The 16,627-nt window shown below is 42.4% G+C and overlaps 1 protein-coding gene across 2 annotated transcripts in view; it reads right to left on the minus strand.

Annotated features, from left to right (window-relative positions):
• CFAP61 (cilia and flagella associated protein 61) overlaps positions 1 to 16,627 on the minus strand; it is a 2,048,453-nt gene that overhangs the window by 1,477,296 nt on the left and 554,530 nt on the right. The window lies entirely within an intron of this gene.

The following is a 16,627-nucleotide window of genomic DNA, read 5'->3' on the forward strand; positions in this document are numbered from 1 at the left end:
ATTTTTTCCCTTCAGTGCTGTCCCTGTTATAAGGGATTCCTAGGCAGTTTGCAGGCCCCACATCAGTCATTGCGGTGTGCAGATTATAAATATACAGTGCACTGTAAATTCGTTGTGTTGGATTTGGCCCACTCTGCAGGGTCACCCCTAAACTTTCTGCCTTTACTCTTCCTGTTTTCTGAAACCCATTTATTTCGGCTTTTAGGATTTTGTGCAATTTACCACCCCTCACCAATGCTAAAGTGTTTGTGCTCTCTCCTTTAAACATAGTAACATTGGCTTACAACCAATTGACACATTTAGTTTACTTGTAAGTCCCTAGGAATGTTGTACTACATGTACCCAGGGCCTATAAATGAAATGCAACTAGTGGACCTGCAGCGCTCATTGTGCTAAAAAGTAGCCTTTTTAAACATGTCTCACGCCTGCCACTGCAACCTGTAGTGCATTTTTAAATTGACATTTCAACTTGGCAAAAAAACCTTTTGCCAGGCCCAAACCATTCTTTTTAATACATATAAGTCACCCTACAGTAGGCCCTAAACAGCCCTTAGGGCAGGGTGCAGTGTATTTAAAATGTTGGACGTGTCCTTTCAAGTTTTACATGTACTGGTAGTGAAATCTCGTAAACACGTTTTTAACTAGTGTAAGGCCTATCTCTCCCATTGGATAACATTGGCTTCCTTATAAAATGTAATAAGTGATAATTTTTGTTTGGGAGGAAGTATGAATGTCATGTTTACACTCAAATGTAATGTAAAACCCTCTAATGCTAAAGTTGGATTTTAGGTCATAATTATGAAAACGGCACTTTAGAAAGTTTGCATTTTCTTGTACTCACCATTTGGTGCCTGCAGCTTGTATCCTGGGTCACATGACTGGGTGCAGTTGGCCTTTGTGTATTACTTGCAAACAGTGAGACAAATGGGAACTAGATGTTGCCAGGAATGGGCCACCCAGCCAGGGTGGGAGGGGTGTAGCTGTTCCCTGCCTCAGTTACATTTCAAAGGGTCTGCCTCCAGCACACCCACAAAGAACTTGACACCAGCCTATTGTCACAACCAGACCGCATTAAGCCATGGCAAGAGAAGGAAGGAAATCCAGATGCTGGAGAGATCTAGAAGTTTCTCCCACTTCAAAGTTGGCACCAGGTATAAATATAGGACCCTCAGACTAACTCTTCAGTATGCTCTTGTACCTCTGGACACTACAGAAGCAGGAAGTCCTTGCTGCTTGAGGCCTGCCCTGCTCTCTAAGAAGGAAGTCAGGACCTACTCCCTTCATCCCAGGCTGAGTGACACCAAGGGTCAAGCTGGCTGATCTGTTCTGGAGCACAGGGACACTGCATGCACTGGACCTGCACCTGGGGCTCCCTGAGCCCTATTGTCCTCTGCTGGAGTGGGTTACTTATCCCCAAGAGGTGCCTCTCCAGGGTCCTGGGCCCTTGGCTGGCAGAGAGAACTCCTCCTTTCCTAACTGAAGGTTCCATCAAATCCGTTGTGAAGCAACATGAAACCCCACAAAGCCTCGCCACACAGCTGCAAGTATCATTGGAACAAGTGCCAAGTGTCAGAAAGCAACACATAGCATCGCCGCACAGCTGTAAGTTTCATTGGAACCGGCGCCGAGTGACGAAAATACCCAACGCACAGCTTCATCGGAACCCATGCTGAATGATACAGAGCCTTGCAAAGCAACGCTGCACAGACAGTGCACTGATAAAATAATTTAATATCCTCAGGTCCTGTGCCGGCCTCCTTTCTAAAGTGGTCAGCCTGAACTTGTGACGTAGCACCTATTAGGAGTCTTGCCCCTGTGGATTTTGAAGAGATACCACATATAGAGAAGGCTAGACCAATGACGGAAAAACAGACATTGAGGAATACAGGCAGGCTAACCTCAAGCTTTAAGGGTACCTTAAGCACCATGAAAAGATGGGTCACATTGAAAACTGAAGCAACTCTAGATTCAGGCCCAAATAAAATCACAAACCGGTACTCCTGATCATACAAAATCTGACAAAGTGATGAATGTCTATAAATACAATGTAACATTCAAACCCGCTATTCTCAAGTCTGTACAATGCACCAAGTGGACAGGGAACTTTGAGGGTTGTATTCATGGGAACCTTAGCTCCACAAGGTATTGATATAATTGAATCTTTTGTGTCAGAAAATGGTAGCAAATTTCTTTTGGGGAATTAATTCTGCACTTGAGGAACTTTTAGGTACCAAAAAACCCCACTGATCTTGAAAGGAGCGGGCCATAGTTGTGCTAAAATCCCTGTGCAGTGGTCATAAAATGTATCTGGTTGTAACAAAACATGAACTGAGTAATTGTTATGCACAGTTTCACCAATAAATAGTTGCTAGCAAACTTTTAGCTACCAGAGAACTTGCTATTGCTGCAATGACAAAGTTTGGTCAGTGCCAGAGAGCAGGAGAAGGCCAGTTAACATTGCCAACAGGCCCTAAAGTAATATAATCAAGAGCGAGTACTAGGCAATCAAAATAAAGAGCACTAAGCAAAATGTCCAAAATTCAGGTAATGGGTGTGGGTAGTAAAAAAGCAGATTAGACAAGAATGGAGTATCACACAAGGGTGGATTTAGCAATTTGTTTAAAGGTCCAGGCAAGGCTTTAAGTGGGCTGGGTATCACCGGTGTTGAGCACCGGCGTTTTTTTAAAGGGGCTTTGAAATGGGTCTCTAGCGGGCTCTGTTTTGTGCCCTGACACAGGCTGCCTGTGTTTTTTCCGGACTGCAGTGACAGCAGGCACATCAATGTGCACATGCTCACACTGCTCACTTCTCACTAGTGGAGAAGTTACGCATGACGTCATGCCAGGTGAGAGTTGTAGGGGAAGGGAAATCCTTTTAAGAGAGTCATTTTCTCTCTGGATTTCCCTTCTCTTTTTGAAACTCAGGAGCAGCAACATTATCGTGGTGTCACCAGGGCTTTAAGTGGAAGCTTTTTCAATATTATATACAGGCCATAGTTGCTGCTTATTTATCTTATGCAACTAACAACCATTGATAAAGCCAATAGTCCTGACTTGTAGATATGATGTTACTTGTTGTATCATATATCTGGAAGCAATGACAGAAACAGCAAAATACAAGTCGGGCGACACACTATGCTAAGCACAGATTTTTAGCCTATGTGTTTTTAAGCCATGCCCATAATTACATTGGCCACGCCCCTGCGAGAGACCCTCCAGCTTTTTCATCCCTCTTAAAGCCCTGGGTCCAGGGGAATGCTCTGGAACTATAATGACTAACATCATAGGAGAGCCAAAGGCTTGGCTGGTTAAGTCCCCTGGAAATTAAACAACCCAAGGGATAGCTCATCCTGGGTTTCATGTCAAAAGTAGTCTACATTGCAGAGAAGGGGGTGGAGGTCTTCTTATCTCACTTTTGTGGGTAGGTGATGGACTCTAAGACCCTCACTAGAATTATTTTAAATACCCCAATACCTTCTGAAGGCCTCTGGGAATGAGATCTATGTGAGAGCCCTGATAGGCACAGGTGCCAGTAAACCATGCTAAAGGGAAGGAGCACAGGATTGACCATCCTAACAATTTTCTATTTTGTTTGGCAGTCATGAAACCGAGAGGACGGCACTTGCTATACTCCACTAAGAGGGGAGAAGAGGCAAAGGAGTACAGATGTCAAGTAAATGTATCCTAAGCAATTACCTGCCTGGCTATCAGTTAAGGTCTGTGATTACTAAAACACCCCTACCACTGCTCACAAGTAAAGAGTCTGAGGTTACTGGCCCAGAGAAGAGGCACAGAGAGCCTGGAGGAAGGAAAGAGGCAGGAGGCATGGAAAACATGAAGAAACCCCCAGATGAGGAGCTACTTCCTTATCCAGAAGAGGATTTGTAGTAGTAGAAACCTGATGCATCAGCCTCAATGTACTGCCTGCACAGGCTGAGTTTGAGTCAGAAGGAGGCACAGTCCAAGCAGACCTCTGCAGGGCACAGAGGGAGTATTTAACCAATGAAACCTTTATGAGGAGTCAGTGGCTTAAGCAAAGTGTAAGCTCCCCATCTTGTCCTAAGTCATTCGAAAAAGATCCACTGCACAGTGAACCCAACAAACCTGGAGCCGCTAGAAGACCAGTGGTGGACCAGAGTTTATGAAAATTGCTGGCAGACCTAGCTCACAGCATTCCAACTTATGAGAACTTGCTGAAAACAAGAGAACTCAGTGAAAAGGAAATCAAGATAAAGGAGTCCCGATTCCTTTGGTTGTGGACAGCAGCTTTTGACTAGGTGGGGATGGTCATTCACTCACACTCGGACAACAATACTACGTCTGGGTAAACTTATTTGGTAGCTGTACTTTAAAGCACACTAACCCATTCAGAAGCAAAATTGCTCCAGTGAGTCACATTTTACTTCAACAGGTTTCCCCGTGAAAGTGGTCACATATACAGTGACCTATCGCATGTCATCCTAAAAGAAGTCTATGTGGGCCACTCACAAGTTCTCTACGGATTTTATCCCCATACTAATGGGATTGGACTGAGGGCAAATTGTGAGTTGTAAATGGATTTGTGGTTTGCAATGTATACATTGCGACTCCTGGCAATTATTAAGAAAAAAATGGGCCACTAAGGGGCGTTTCCTCTTCCTTGTGACCAATAAGAACAAGTATCAACTGTTTGAAACTATAGCTGCACACCGTTGATTGGATACCGGCACTCAAAGGGGGCTGCATCAATCCACAAGTGAAAACTATCCATGAGGGACAAGGGGATTGTGGGGGGAGCAAACAGCAACTCTTTATGTCCATATTCCGTTTACATTATATAATTTTTTTTATTTTGCTTGATATCCCTATGACTAACTTTAAAGGACAGGGAGCAATCACGACATTTGCAGGTGTGACTGGAACGATGGAGGTTTGTTGTCCCACTGCGTTCACAGCCATTTCATACAATTAATGTATGTGCATGTAGCAGGATTCCTGTAAATCCAATCGAAAGGCCATTTTGTGCTGCAACGTATTAGTGCATCTGTAACAGTACAAACATATCCTTGTGTTGCATTATAGATCGCACAAACAAATATTGCAATCAAGCAATAGTACATTACGCCCTTAATCTTTCTCTTACTCTGACAACTGCATAAAAGGACTGGAATGCAGGTGATGCAGCAGTTCTCTAACCTTGCAACCTGGACCCACTTGCTGGTATGATCAGGACAATGATATCATATACAGCATGCCTTTGACAAGCATACGTTCACCAGTGTCAAGCAAGCTAAGAGACAATATTAACAGTGAAGTATCCAAGCTGATAAACCTAGGGATACCCAAGGAGCCCTCCTTGAGGTGGTAGTTCAAAGGCAACTGCTCTGAGGGGTTATCCAAGAACTGAGATTCTCCATGCACATTAAGGTCACCAGGACAGATGCTCATCACATACCCTCATCTGATGAGCCTATTGATAATTTGAGGAAGGCTAGTTTATTTTTAATCACATTTGATGTTACTTCTTGACATTGACACATTGCCATACAGAAGATATCAAAGAGAGGTGAGCATTCTCTACCTTCGAGTCAGAATTCTGTCCTTCGGGTAAATGTTTGCCCCTGTAACTGTCCTAAGAATTATCAATCAGGTCATGGCTACATAACAGAACTCGTATAGTCAACCAAAAGAATCAAAATCACAAGCTAGCAACTAGCAAGGCACATTCCCGCTTAGATCTCCTTAAATCCCAAAGTCCCCCTCTCCCTCCTTTTGCAAGGGACCCCTTTGGTGATTCGTGCTTCGGATTCCCAAGGGCATATACTTTTTTCACAAAGATCTGACCTAGGTTTTTCTCACTCTGCATCTCTCTAGAACTTAAACACACATTTATGTGTGCATTCTCAATGACTTGGTTTAATTTTCTGTGGTTTTCTTCACTAATAAGCAATGGTTTTGTCAGTTTCCCTTTTCATACTTGTCTGTAGTGGTGCGCTATGGGTTGGTAAAGTGATAGCTGGGATGGACGAGACTAGTGCAAAGTAAGTTACAAGATCAGAGGTGCATGTGCAACTCAACAAAGAAAGAGATGAGCATCGGACCCGCAGTAAGAACAAGCACATCTAGATGCGTAGTGAGAAAATAGGTGGTGTCTGTGGACCGCAAAGCAGATTTTATGAAAGAAAATCCAATTACTACTACTTGTGCATTAGAGGGAACAGTACATGTGCTTGTGCATATTCTGTGAGAGAACACAACAGCCTTTTGTAAGATAAGTGAGAAAGTAGAGTTGGCCATTCACAGCCTGTAAGAATGATCAGATTCACTTCTGTAAAGTAAGTGAGGAAGCAGAGTTCCGTCGGTGAACACGTGAGAAACAATACAGCCGCTTGTGTAATGTAAGCAAGAATAAGCATGGTGTATTTGGAGAATACTCGAAAAACAAGCATTGGCAAAGCCAAAAAGGCATAGCTATATTGTGCAAATTCACACAAAAAGTAATGCATTACCACATTAAAGCTAGACTCGCTTGCTTTGTCAATGGTTATCCAGAGTTGGAGATATTTCCCAAACATGGCTGTGTATGAAGCCAGCAGCCAAACACTAGTTTTATGGACCAGCTTTTTAGAAAACTTGCTTATTTCATGTTTTCCCAATTGTTTCTTTAGCCAGCATAAGTCCTGTTTGTGGTTCTTGGGTTTATCAAGCTGAAGACTTTTCAATCAACAAGCTTATTTAGATTTAGAATAAAGCATGAAACACATAATTATGTTGACAAATGTATACACAAATATGATAATCGCAACAAGAAAAACGTTTCATTCTCGTCCGTGTCCTAATATCTCACCATTTGACACATACAAAGCTTTACTCTTTTACTGGATCTAAAAATACTTCTATTTTAACCCTGGTGTTAACCGAGGCCATCCAAATATTCCCCACTCAGTAGAGCAGGTGTTTTTAACAATATTAAAATAATAAATATGGGTCACACTCTCAAAATTCTGATGCATTTGTGGCTAGATGCAGTACATATATCACAGTGCAGGCTGGTTTGGAATGCGCATGCATCCGTTGCATCCGTTACAGTCCAACCCATGGGAAAACTGACCATGCATCTTATCAAGCCCAGTAGGACTCTGCTTAACAGAGTCCTCTCAAAAATGTTTTTCACCCATTGAAAGCTGCCCTTCCCTTGGGTCTCAGTATTTCCACTCTTTCACACTGCACTGCTATAAAGCTAAAAGTGGTTCTAGCAGGGCGAGAGCCAATTTCGGAAGACCAAGACCAGGGTATAAAAACTTTTTACAATTGATTTCTTATGACAGGTACACATACACGTATATATATGTTTTCAAACTTTTATCTAAAGGCAATTAATTACATTTGTTTACTTAATTAGATTCATTAGCCTGTGCTATAAAATAGGCTACCATATAAAGCTAACATTTAGCAATATTATTATGGCTTGCAAACCACCCCTGGATTTTGTTAAACTTTTGTTGTCACCATTGATTTTAGAATACAACTTTTCAGAGCATAGAATTTCATTTTTTATCCACAATTCAAAAACAGGTGGCCATTAGCTTTTCACAATCAACTTTCTGTTTTGCCTATAGCAATAGCTGCAAACATTCACTAATGTATTTCTACAGGGATCAACTGTAAATGTCTAGAATTACCCAATAATGAGGATGAAAATAAGTTACTTACCTGTAACTGCAGTTATCCAGTTTTGGTATCTTTCATATATTCACATGCTTGAATCATTCCCCATTCACAAAGTGGGAGTTCCACAGAACAATTATAAAGCAGTATGTAAACATATAATAGGATATAATGGCAACAGGCCATCATGTAATAGCTTATCTATAGCCATTTAAAAAATGGACCAAATTTGAACTATGACCAATCAGGTGTCAGCACCCTCTAGAACATTCCCAAGAGAGACAGAGTCCCTCAGATTTTCAAGAACAAGTGGGTATAATATCCTCTCAGGGGAGGAGGGTGGGTCACACTGAATCTATGAAAGATATCAATACTGGATAACTACAGTTGCAGGTAAGTAACTTATTTATTATCCAGCACTGGGTCATTCATAGAGTGACATGCTTGAATCAGAATAGTAAGCAGTATTGTAGGTAATTAAAATACCCTTAGAGGATGGCGGATAACAAGTAATACATCTTTATAGGGGTGTAAACAAAATATACATATATACACAACTGTATATGTATAAAATATATCTACAAAAGAGACACATCTAGGAATTGTAAGTCTAAATATCTATAAACCATAGATAAGCAATCATGAATGGAATAACCAAGCAGTAATAAACAGTCTGAAATACACTTGAATTTAATATGAACAAATACCTCTATTAAAGATGATCACCTTATTGAAAGAGATGGCTCAACACCGCATGGCCTAGGGCTGTGTCACTGCTCTTCTGTGTATTCCAGGCAGTAGTGCTGCATGAACGTGTGGACGGTCTTCCACATCGCAGCACGGCATATCTTCTCCAGCAGAACACCTGCAAACAGAGAAGCTGAAGTGGATAGTGCTCCAGTAGAATGTACTTTAGCCTTTGTTGTTAAAGATTTGCCTGCTTTCGAGTGGGAAAACTGGGTTGTAGCAGGAATCCATCATGCTATTGTTGCTTTTGTTATTGCAGTCCCGTGACGAGATTGTCCAAAAGACACCAGTAGGTGATCCGTTTTGCTAATATTCTTTGTTCGGTTTAGGTAAAATTGAGATATCATTTAATGTCCAAGGTATGGAGAGCCCTTTCAACCGGCATGGCTCGATTGGGGAAAAAAGTTCACACTATTATAGGTTAGTTGAGATGAAAGTGAGAAGGAACCTTGGGAATTAATTTTGTGTGTGTTCTGAGAAGTACAAATTCTTCAGAGAAACATAGAAAAGGCTCTTGTGTTGTAAAGGCCTTCATTTCACTGACAGTTCTCGTGCAAGTGAGAGCGAGTAACAGAGCAACTTTCCAGGTGAGAAAATTTAGATCCGTCTGGTGCATGGGTTTGAAAGGATGTTTCATTTGTTGCGACAGAACCAAATTGAGATGCCATTCTGGTGGATGAGCTCACACTGGTGGGAAAGTTCTGAACAGTCTTTTCATAAATTGTTTCATGACTCTTGTTGAGCAGAGAGATAGAGGAGTAGAATTAATTTCCTTTTTGGGAAAATGGAACTTTGTCTATTGTTCCTTTGACGAGCATCATGAAGGCTTCCTCTCGTAATAAGTGAAGACAAGAGGGGTGTGCTCCCCTTGGCGTAGTATTTGGTGGTCTTTCCGTAAACTCCAGGGTGTGGCCTTAGGTGACTATGTCCAAAGCCCACCTGTCTGAGGTGATGGCTTCCCAATGATGGAGGTAATTTGCTGTATTAGGACCGACGGGGTGAGAAGAAAGGGTATAGCTGGTACCTGGTTGAGGTCACTGCTTACAACCTGTGTCCCTGCTCTGAGGTGGTGGCCTTCTGCGTTGCCCTTGTGTCGGAGGGAGGGTTGGAGACAAAATCTAGGAGGCCGGACTATGGGCTCAATTGTGGCTGTTTATTTGAATATTTATATACACAACAAAAAAACTATTTGTATTAAGAGCAATTCTTCGTCACTCTACAGCCCCTTCTTTCTTTCTTCCCTTTTTCTTCCTCTTCCTGTATTACTTGGTGATGTTTTTTACTTGAGCGGATTTCTGCCCCTGATTAGTAACGTGTTGTGTGCTTTTGCTGTGTTGTGGCGATTCTCAAAGTGCTTCTTCTCCTCTTCTTCTTTTATAGGTTTCAGGACCGGTGATGGACACACCCGAGGATGCTCGCAGAGGAAAACAGAAGAGAAGGTAGTGAGTATTTGGTTGTTCTTTTTCCTTTTCTATAGAGGAGACCACCACCACACTGAAGACAGGGGTGTGTAGAACGTAAGGATTGTAGTAGTGGGGGGGGAAGAGGGGTGGAAAGGCACGAAGTTGCTAGTGCTCACACTTATGTTTTAGTCCTGTCTCTAGTTAGCTGTCTCGCTCTTATAATTTTAGAATGGTGAAAGGAAAGGGAAATGGAAAAAAAAAAAAGTGAGGCGAAACACCGTCCAGGAATGTGGCTTACCTATAATCAGGTTTAAAGCATAAAGAAGGAGCACGTAATAACGTTGCTTATGGGCTCAAAACATGAACTAGAAGGAAAAACAAGCATTGGCATAGCCAATAGGTCTCGCTTTTGGGACCTTATAAGTATTTAGTTATGCAGCACAATATCCTTGGTGCAACAACATCAACTGTTGCATGGCTAAACACTTACAAGGTCCCAAAGGCGAGACCTATTGGCTATGCCAATGCTTGTTTATAGCTCTGTGGGACAGGCTGCTGGCTGGTCCTTACTATGCCAGATTGCCGCTCAGTGTAGACGAGGGTCTGTGCCCACCCTCCAGTAAGCAGTGGTGGCGGAGTGACACTCTGGGGGGGTAGTAAGGAAAGGGGCTGCAGGCCTCGGGGTGGGTCCAGTCCGGGGCAGTGTTTGTTAGTGTATTGCTGTTCTGGACTGGTTGTAAGGAAATGGGCATTTCGTGACCCACCAGTGGGTCCCTAACCACAGTTTGGGAAGCACTGCCCTGGAAGATGTCTTTACATCTAGTTAAACATCCGCATCCCTCTGGAGTAGGGGTTTTCTAACCTATTATGCAGAGCACCCCATTGAGTAAAATAACCAGGCTGGGATAAAAAAAAAGACAAAATAAGAATCAAAATTTTCCTGGAATAGCTCAAATTGAATTAAGATAGCAGCTATTACTAGCCCTCTGTGGCTTACAGATGAATACGCGATGAGGGACTTCAGGTCTGTTTGTCGTATGCAAATTAAGCTTGTTATTACCACCCCCCATAAAGCTAAGGTTATAAACGGGTATGATATTTCTTTTGTTAAAGGGGTTAGGATGATAGAGATTCGGATAATTCCATATCCTCCCAGTTTAAGTTAAACTGCTGCTAAGATTATTGACCCTGCTACTGGGGCCTCTACGTGGGCTTTAGGCAGTCACAGATGAGTTCCATAGAGTGGTATTTTTACTATGAATGCTAGTAGGCAAGCTAGTCATAAAATATTGTTTGTATAGTTTTGTGTCATTACTGGCTCCATTATATTAATTAAAACAAGAGATGGCGATCCTAAAGAGGTTTGAAGAATTAGGAGTGCAACTAGTAGGGGGGGGGATCCTGCCAGGGTATAGAATAAAACATATGTGCCTGCGTTTAGTCGTTCCGCTTGGTTTCCTCAGCGGGTAATGATAATTAGCGTTGGAATTAGCGTAGTTTCAAAAGCAATATAAAATATAATAAGTTATGTTGCAGAGAAGGCGATGATTAAAGATATTTGAAGAAGAGTGAGCATAGCTAGATAAGTTCGTTGTCGGGAGATGGGGTTGGTTTTTAAATGGTTTTGACTGGCAATGGTTATTAATGGGAGGAGTCAGCATGTTAGTACTAGTAGTGGGGATGAAATTGGGTCCACTGATATATATATGTTTGTAAACGTTGAAAATTCAAATGGGAGGTTAAATCATTTAAGGCTTATTATTGCAATAATGGAGCGGTTTGTTAAGAAGTGGGTTTATAGTCATTTTGGGTTGGCTAGTCATACAAGTCGGAGGAGCATTGTGGTTGGGATTAGGATTTTTAGCATTGTAGTAGGTTTAAGTTTTTTAAGTGATCAGTACCGTGGGTTTGTGTTGTGGCTACCATAAGGGCAAGTCCATTGCTTGCTTTGCACGCAGATAGTCAGTAGAAGCATTGGTGTTAAGAAGTGGTATTCTGTGCTTATTTGTGTTGCTCATATAGATATTGCAATAAATATTGCTAATATCATTCCTTCTAGGCAGAGGAGGTTTTCTTGTAAATACAGGCTTAGCAGTAGAACAAAGACGTAGGCTTGAATTATAGCAACGGCAATCTCTAGCAGTGCAAGTAAAAATAGGACAATTATTGTCAGGATAGACACCGTGGGTATTAGTGGCATAAGAACTAATACTGCCGTCGAGGTTAATTGAATAAGGAGATGTCCAGCTGTGGGGTTGGCTGTGAGTCGAACTCCTAGGGCTAGAGGTCAAATAAATAGGCTAATCGTTTCAATAATATTTAGGACTGGGATTAAAGGTGTTGGGGTGCCTTCTGGTAATATTTGGTTGATTTCGAAGGGCGGTTAGTTCTGTTGTTATAACTTCTCGTTTTGACGCAAATGCTTCTTAAATAATGAATATTATTATAATGACGGCAACTAATGAAATTAAGGATCCGATGGATGAAATTGTGTTTCAAAGGGTGTATGCGTCTGGGTAGTCTCAATATCGTCGAGGTATCCCTGCAAGGCCTAGGAAATGCTGTGGGGAAAATTTAAGGTTTACCCCTAGGAATATAACACCACAGTGAATTTTTAGATCAAACCGGGTGAAGTGTATATCTGGAAAAAAGCAGGAACCAGTGGACAAACCCGCCCATAATAGCAAATACGGCTCCTATGGATAAGACATAGTGAAAGTGTGCTACAACATAATATGTGTTGTGTAATACAATGTCTAATGATGAGTTCGCTAGTACAATACCAGTTAGTCCGCCTACAGTAAATAAAACAAGCATTGGCATAGCCAATAGGTCTCGCTTTTGGGACCTTATAAGTGTTTAGCCATGCAACACTTGATGTTGTTTAATCAAGGATATTGTGCTGGATAACTAAACACTTATAATGTCCTAAAGGCGAGACCTATTGAATTGAATTATTAGTATTGCTCAGCCCGGAGGTTTTTACCCTGCAGAGACCACTGTGTTTTATGCTGTGTTTTATTCCGGGTTTTGTCGGATTCAAGACACTTGAACATTCTGCAGTGAAGAGAAATAAAGAGAGAATGGAGAAGATGTGTCCAGGATCACACCGGGGAGTAGAGGGTGGGAGGTGTAAATGAATGAAGGAGGGATGGGACATGTTGGGTAGAGAGGAGAAGGAGACGGGGCGTGGACTGAGGAGGTGAAAGAATTCATACAGAAGTTGAAAAACAACTAAAAACAGAGAAAGTGAGTAATTTAGAGAGCGCTTTATAGGCGTGGAAAGGGCTTCTTGGCGCTACCGTTAAAATGCAGTTGAAAGAAAAAATGCCTTCTATTAACAACCACATCAGAGAGAGGAGGGGTGAGTTATGCCAGATAAAAAGTGGGCAAGTCTAGGCGAGAAGAAGGGCAACACGATGAGAAATTACACAAAAAAAAGTGTAAGACGGGGTGTAGGCAGTTAGTTCATGTAAGAGGTCTGGGAGGGAGAGTAAGGGCTGAGGCGTGACAGGAAGCAAAAAAACTGTGACAAGAAAAAGAAAGAAAGGCAGAAGAGGAAGGGGGTGGGTGGGGGAAGGGGATAACGAGAGAAAAGAACTGCCGAAAGGGACCCCAGTGGAGAGGGTGATCAGCAGTGAGGTGTCAGGGAGCGCCAACAGGAAACGAGCTAAGTAAAGTGGAGAAGAGACGAGACGAGGCTGGGGTGAGAGCGGAAGGAACAAGAAGTAGCATGTTTTGAGTGGTTCAAGGAAGTGAATTGAATGAACTGTAAATTGGGCGTTAGCTACGATTGAAATGTAAAACCTTTGCACGCGTGTCCTTGATAATGCTGCCTCGGGTCTGAGCGCGCGCCTCGCCTCAGTCCTACCTTCCTTTTAATTACTGCTGGAGCTTTCTCACGCAGATGGCCCTCCTCTGCTAATGCAACTCCTTGCAGTATTGATTAGCTGTCTGAGAGGTGTTGGAGATGGGTTGGAAAAACTCAGTGGGAGGTGCCCTGAACGAGAAGGAAGAAATGAGAGGCTGTAGGACAATTCTAGAGTGAGTGGCAGTTCTTCCCTAGTGGAAGAGTGTGTCAGGATAGAGATGGTGACAGAAGAAACCAACATTCTAACCATGTGATCGTGGAAAAGCTTGTGGTGCCCGCTGGCAGTGGTGGCAGAAACAGGATTGCCCTGTAATCATACACTCATTTGGTCCTGATTTCAAGCTAGTAGTTAAATTCTGATAAACTTACATGAAACAAGATGCGCGGCATGAATCAAGACGCGCGGCCGCGAGACAAGCTCTGTGGTGGGGAGGGGGAGGGGTGGAGATGGTCTGGAGCTCAAGTACGGGCAGAGAGAGGAATGACGAGGACACAAGGGCAGCTTGGGAAGGACTTCTGCTGAGAGCGATAAACAAAGGGAGCCAAAGAGAAGGAGCAACAAGGCCCGCGGCTGCGAGACGCGCTCTGTGGTGGGGAAAGGGCGTTGAAGCAGTACAAGACCTGGGAGAAGTGGAGGAAAATGAAGGGAGATGTATATGGGCACAGAGAGGCGGAGCGAGGCGTGCGCACTTGGGAGAGCGAGAGGAAAGCCAGATGGCGCCTCTGCTCATGCCTGTGCGCGTAACCACACGCTCTATGCCACCCAAAAAGCTGTGGTCGGCTTTTTAGATCCCCACTCACTAAATGTCTCGCCAGAGCAGCGCATGCACTGGCTCAGGCGAGACCTAACAAATAATGACTTGCCCTTCGTATGGGCATGTATAATTCTACACCCGGTCACAGTCCTGTACCGGGATCACACTGTCTCTTAGGTCGAGAGGGTAATATAAAACAATAAAAGAATAGGCGTCAGCTGATTCACCCCTTTTTCTGTTCCCCAGCTCAAACACTCACCGCAGAGGGCCAAAACTCTCCAGAGTTGCAGCAGTGGGCTATCGGCCTGGGGAGAATTAAAGAATAATGTGATCTGATTTTCATTTTTTTCCAAAACTTTCTGATTGATCAATAACACCTTGTTCAGCCTCCATCAATATTGGACCCTGTTAACTTTGGTGATCCTTATTACCAAACCTAAATCAGTGTTATGTTACATGAATTTGTAACGCGCACAGCTACTCATGAGTGTCCCGGCGCGGTGCCTAGCAGGGTATGTTAAGTGAGCTTCAAGAAAATAGGTGTGTTTTCAGTTTCCACTTAAAAGCCACTGGGTCCTGAATGGTACGCAGGGCAAGAGGCAGGGCATCAGTGTGATCTGAAAAGCAGTATGGTATATGATTCTCTCCTACAATTCATGATGATTAAATGATGCTAGGGCAATGAGCAAGGTATGTAAAGCCTAGGGATGATTCTCACATGAACCGCAATAAGAAATTATGACAAATAAATGTGCAATTAATTGAAAGGTTATTGCTACCCCCTGCCCTTGGCTAATATGTTCTACTTTTATCATCAGGCCACAGAAATTGTTAGTGAAAAGAAAAACTATGCCTATGTCAGGCATGGGCCAAGGAAAATTAAGCCTGTGAAAAACAAGTCCATATTTGTTTATCCTAACTTTTTTACTTTTATGAACTCTTGAAACAAGATTACTGAAGGTTCACGTTTTTATGCAAGTTAAGAGTAAAGTCTTTGATTTCTGGATGTTATTCAAACCGCTGGCATTTATGGAGATAATATTTAATTCAGAGATGGATCTTTTTTTCTATTAAATTCATCTATGCCCCTTGTTATAAACTTTATGGTTTGCTTCAGTGTGAGGCATTTCCAAATAAATCAAATAGATGGTTTTCCCTTTTAAATACCTTACTCCAAGAGACCCTACCCATCTCCCTCCTCTTACCCTTGATACATCACTTCCCACTCCTGCTTTGCCCCTGGGGAAACCCCTCAGAAAAAAGGCGCTCTGAAATAGCACTTTGACGGGTGCAATGCCAGCACCCATTTTCTAACGCTATGGTTACCTTGCCCATGCTCATTTAATATGCAAGAAAGGCTTTAAGTTAACTTCTGCTAATTCATTTGTTTTTCAGTTTAAAAAAAAGAAATGTGTGCAGCAGGCAAATCACTGAATCCATTAAACCATTAGTTTTGCCTAGTTGCCAACATGGCCTCTGCTCCGGCACAGTGAAAAAGCAGATTTTTTTTTAAATCCCAGCGTTATATTGAGGGCTCAAATGACATGCATTAGAATACTCCTACTTCACGCTTGTTTTCACTCCTGGATGTTTTCAGTTGTAGTGCTTACAATAAAACTTTTCTTAAATCTGAAGTCTGATAAGTTCACTAACATCGTCCATGGATGTAATCCAGTCTTCCCTGTTTGTCTACTATTATTTTTGGAGTGAACTCCTCTTCTGCTGGGGGATCCTTACAAACCTTCGATTGCATATTCTGGATCAGTTTTCAAAGTCTTCCTGTTTTTTTTCAATAGCTGCATATACTTGCACAATATTGATATTTAGTCCTGGAATTCGTTTTGTTGGTCTTCTACATCTAATACTTGCTGCCCTAGTTTTAAAACATGATTACCAAATCATACCAATTTCAAGTCCAGTAAGTCAAGTCCAGAAACCCCATCTGTTGTTTTAGGGAGTATGAAGTCTTAGATTGGGCTTTTTTTAAACTGACTTTATCTCGGACATTGTGTTTTTCAGAAGCTGGAATAATGGGTCCATCGGTCTTGCAGATACAATGTCTAGTAATAAAATAACAAAGTTGCTCCATAGCTGATCCAGAGGCTTGTTCGCCACATTCTACTTCTTTGTGCAGATGAGGCCTTTGGAAAGAGAAGCACCACTGTGGGACTGAGAATTTGTCGCCTTACTCTGTGTTAGTAATAG

Source organism: Triturus cristatus, chromosome 6, assembly GCF_964204655.1.
Source record: "Triturus cristatus chromosome 6, aTriCri1.1, whole genome shotgun sequence".
NCBI classification, from domain to species: domain Eukaryota; kingdom Metazoa; phylum Chordata; class Amphibia; order Caudata; family Salamandridae; genus Triturus; species Triturus cristatus.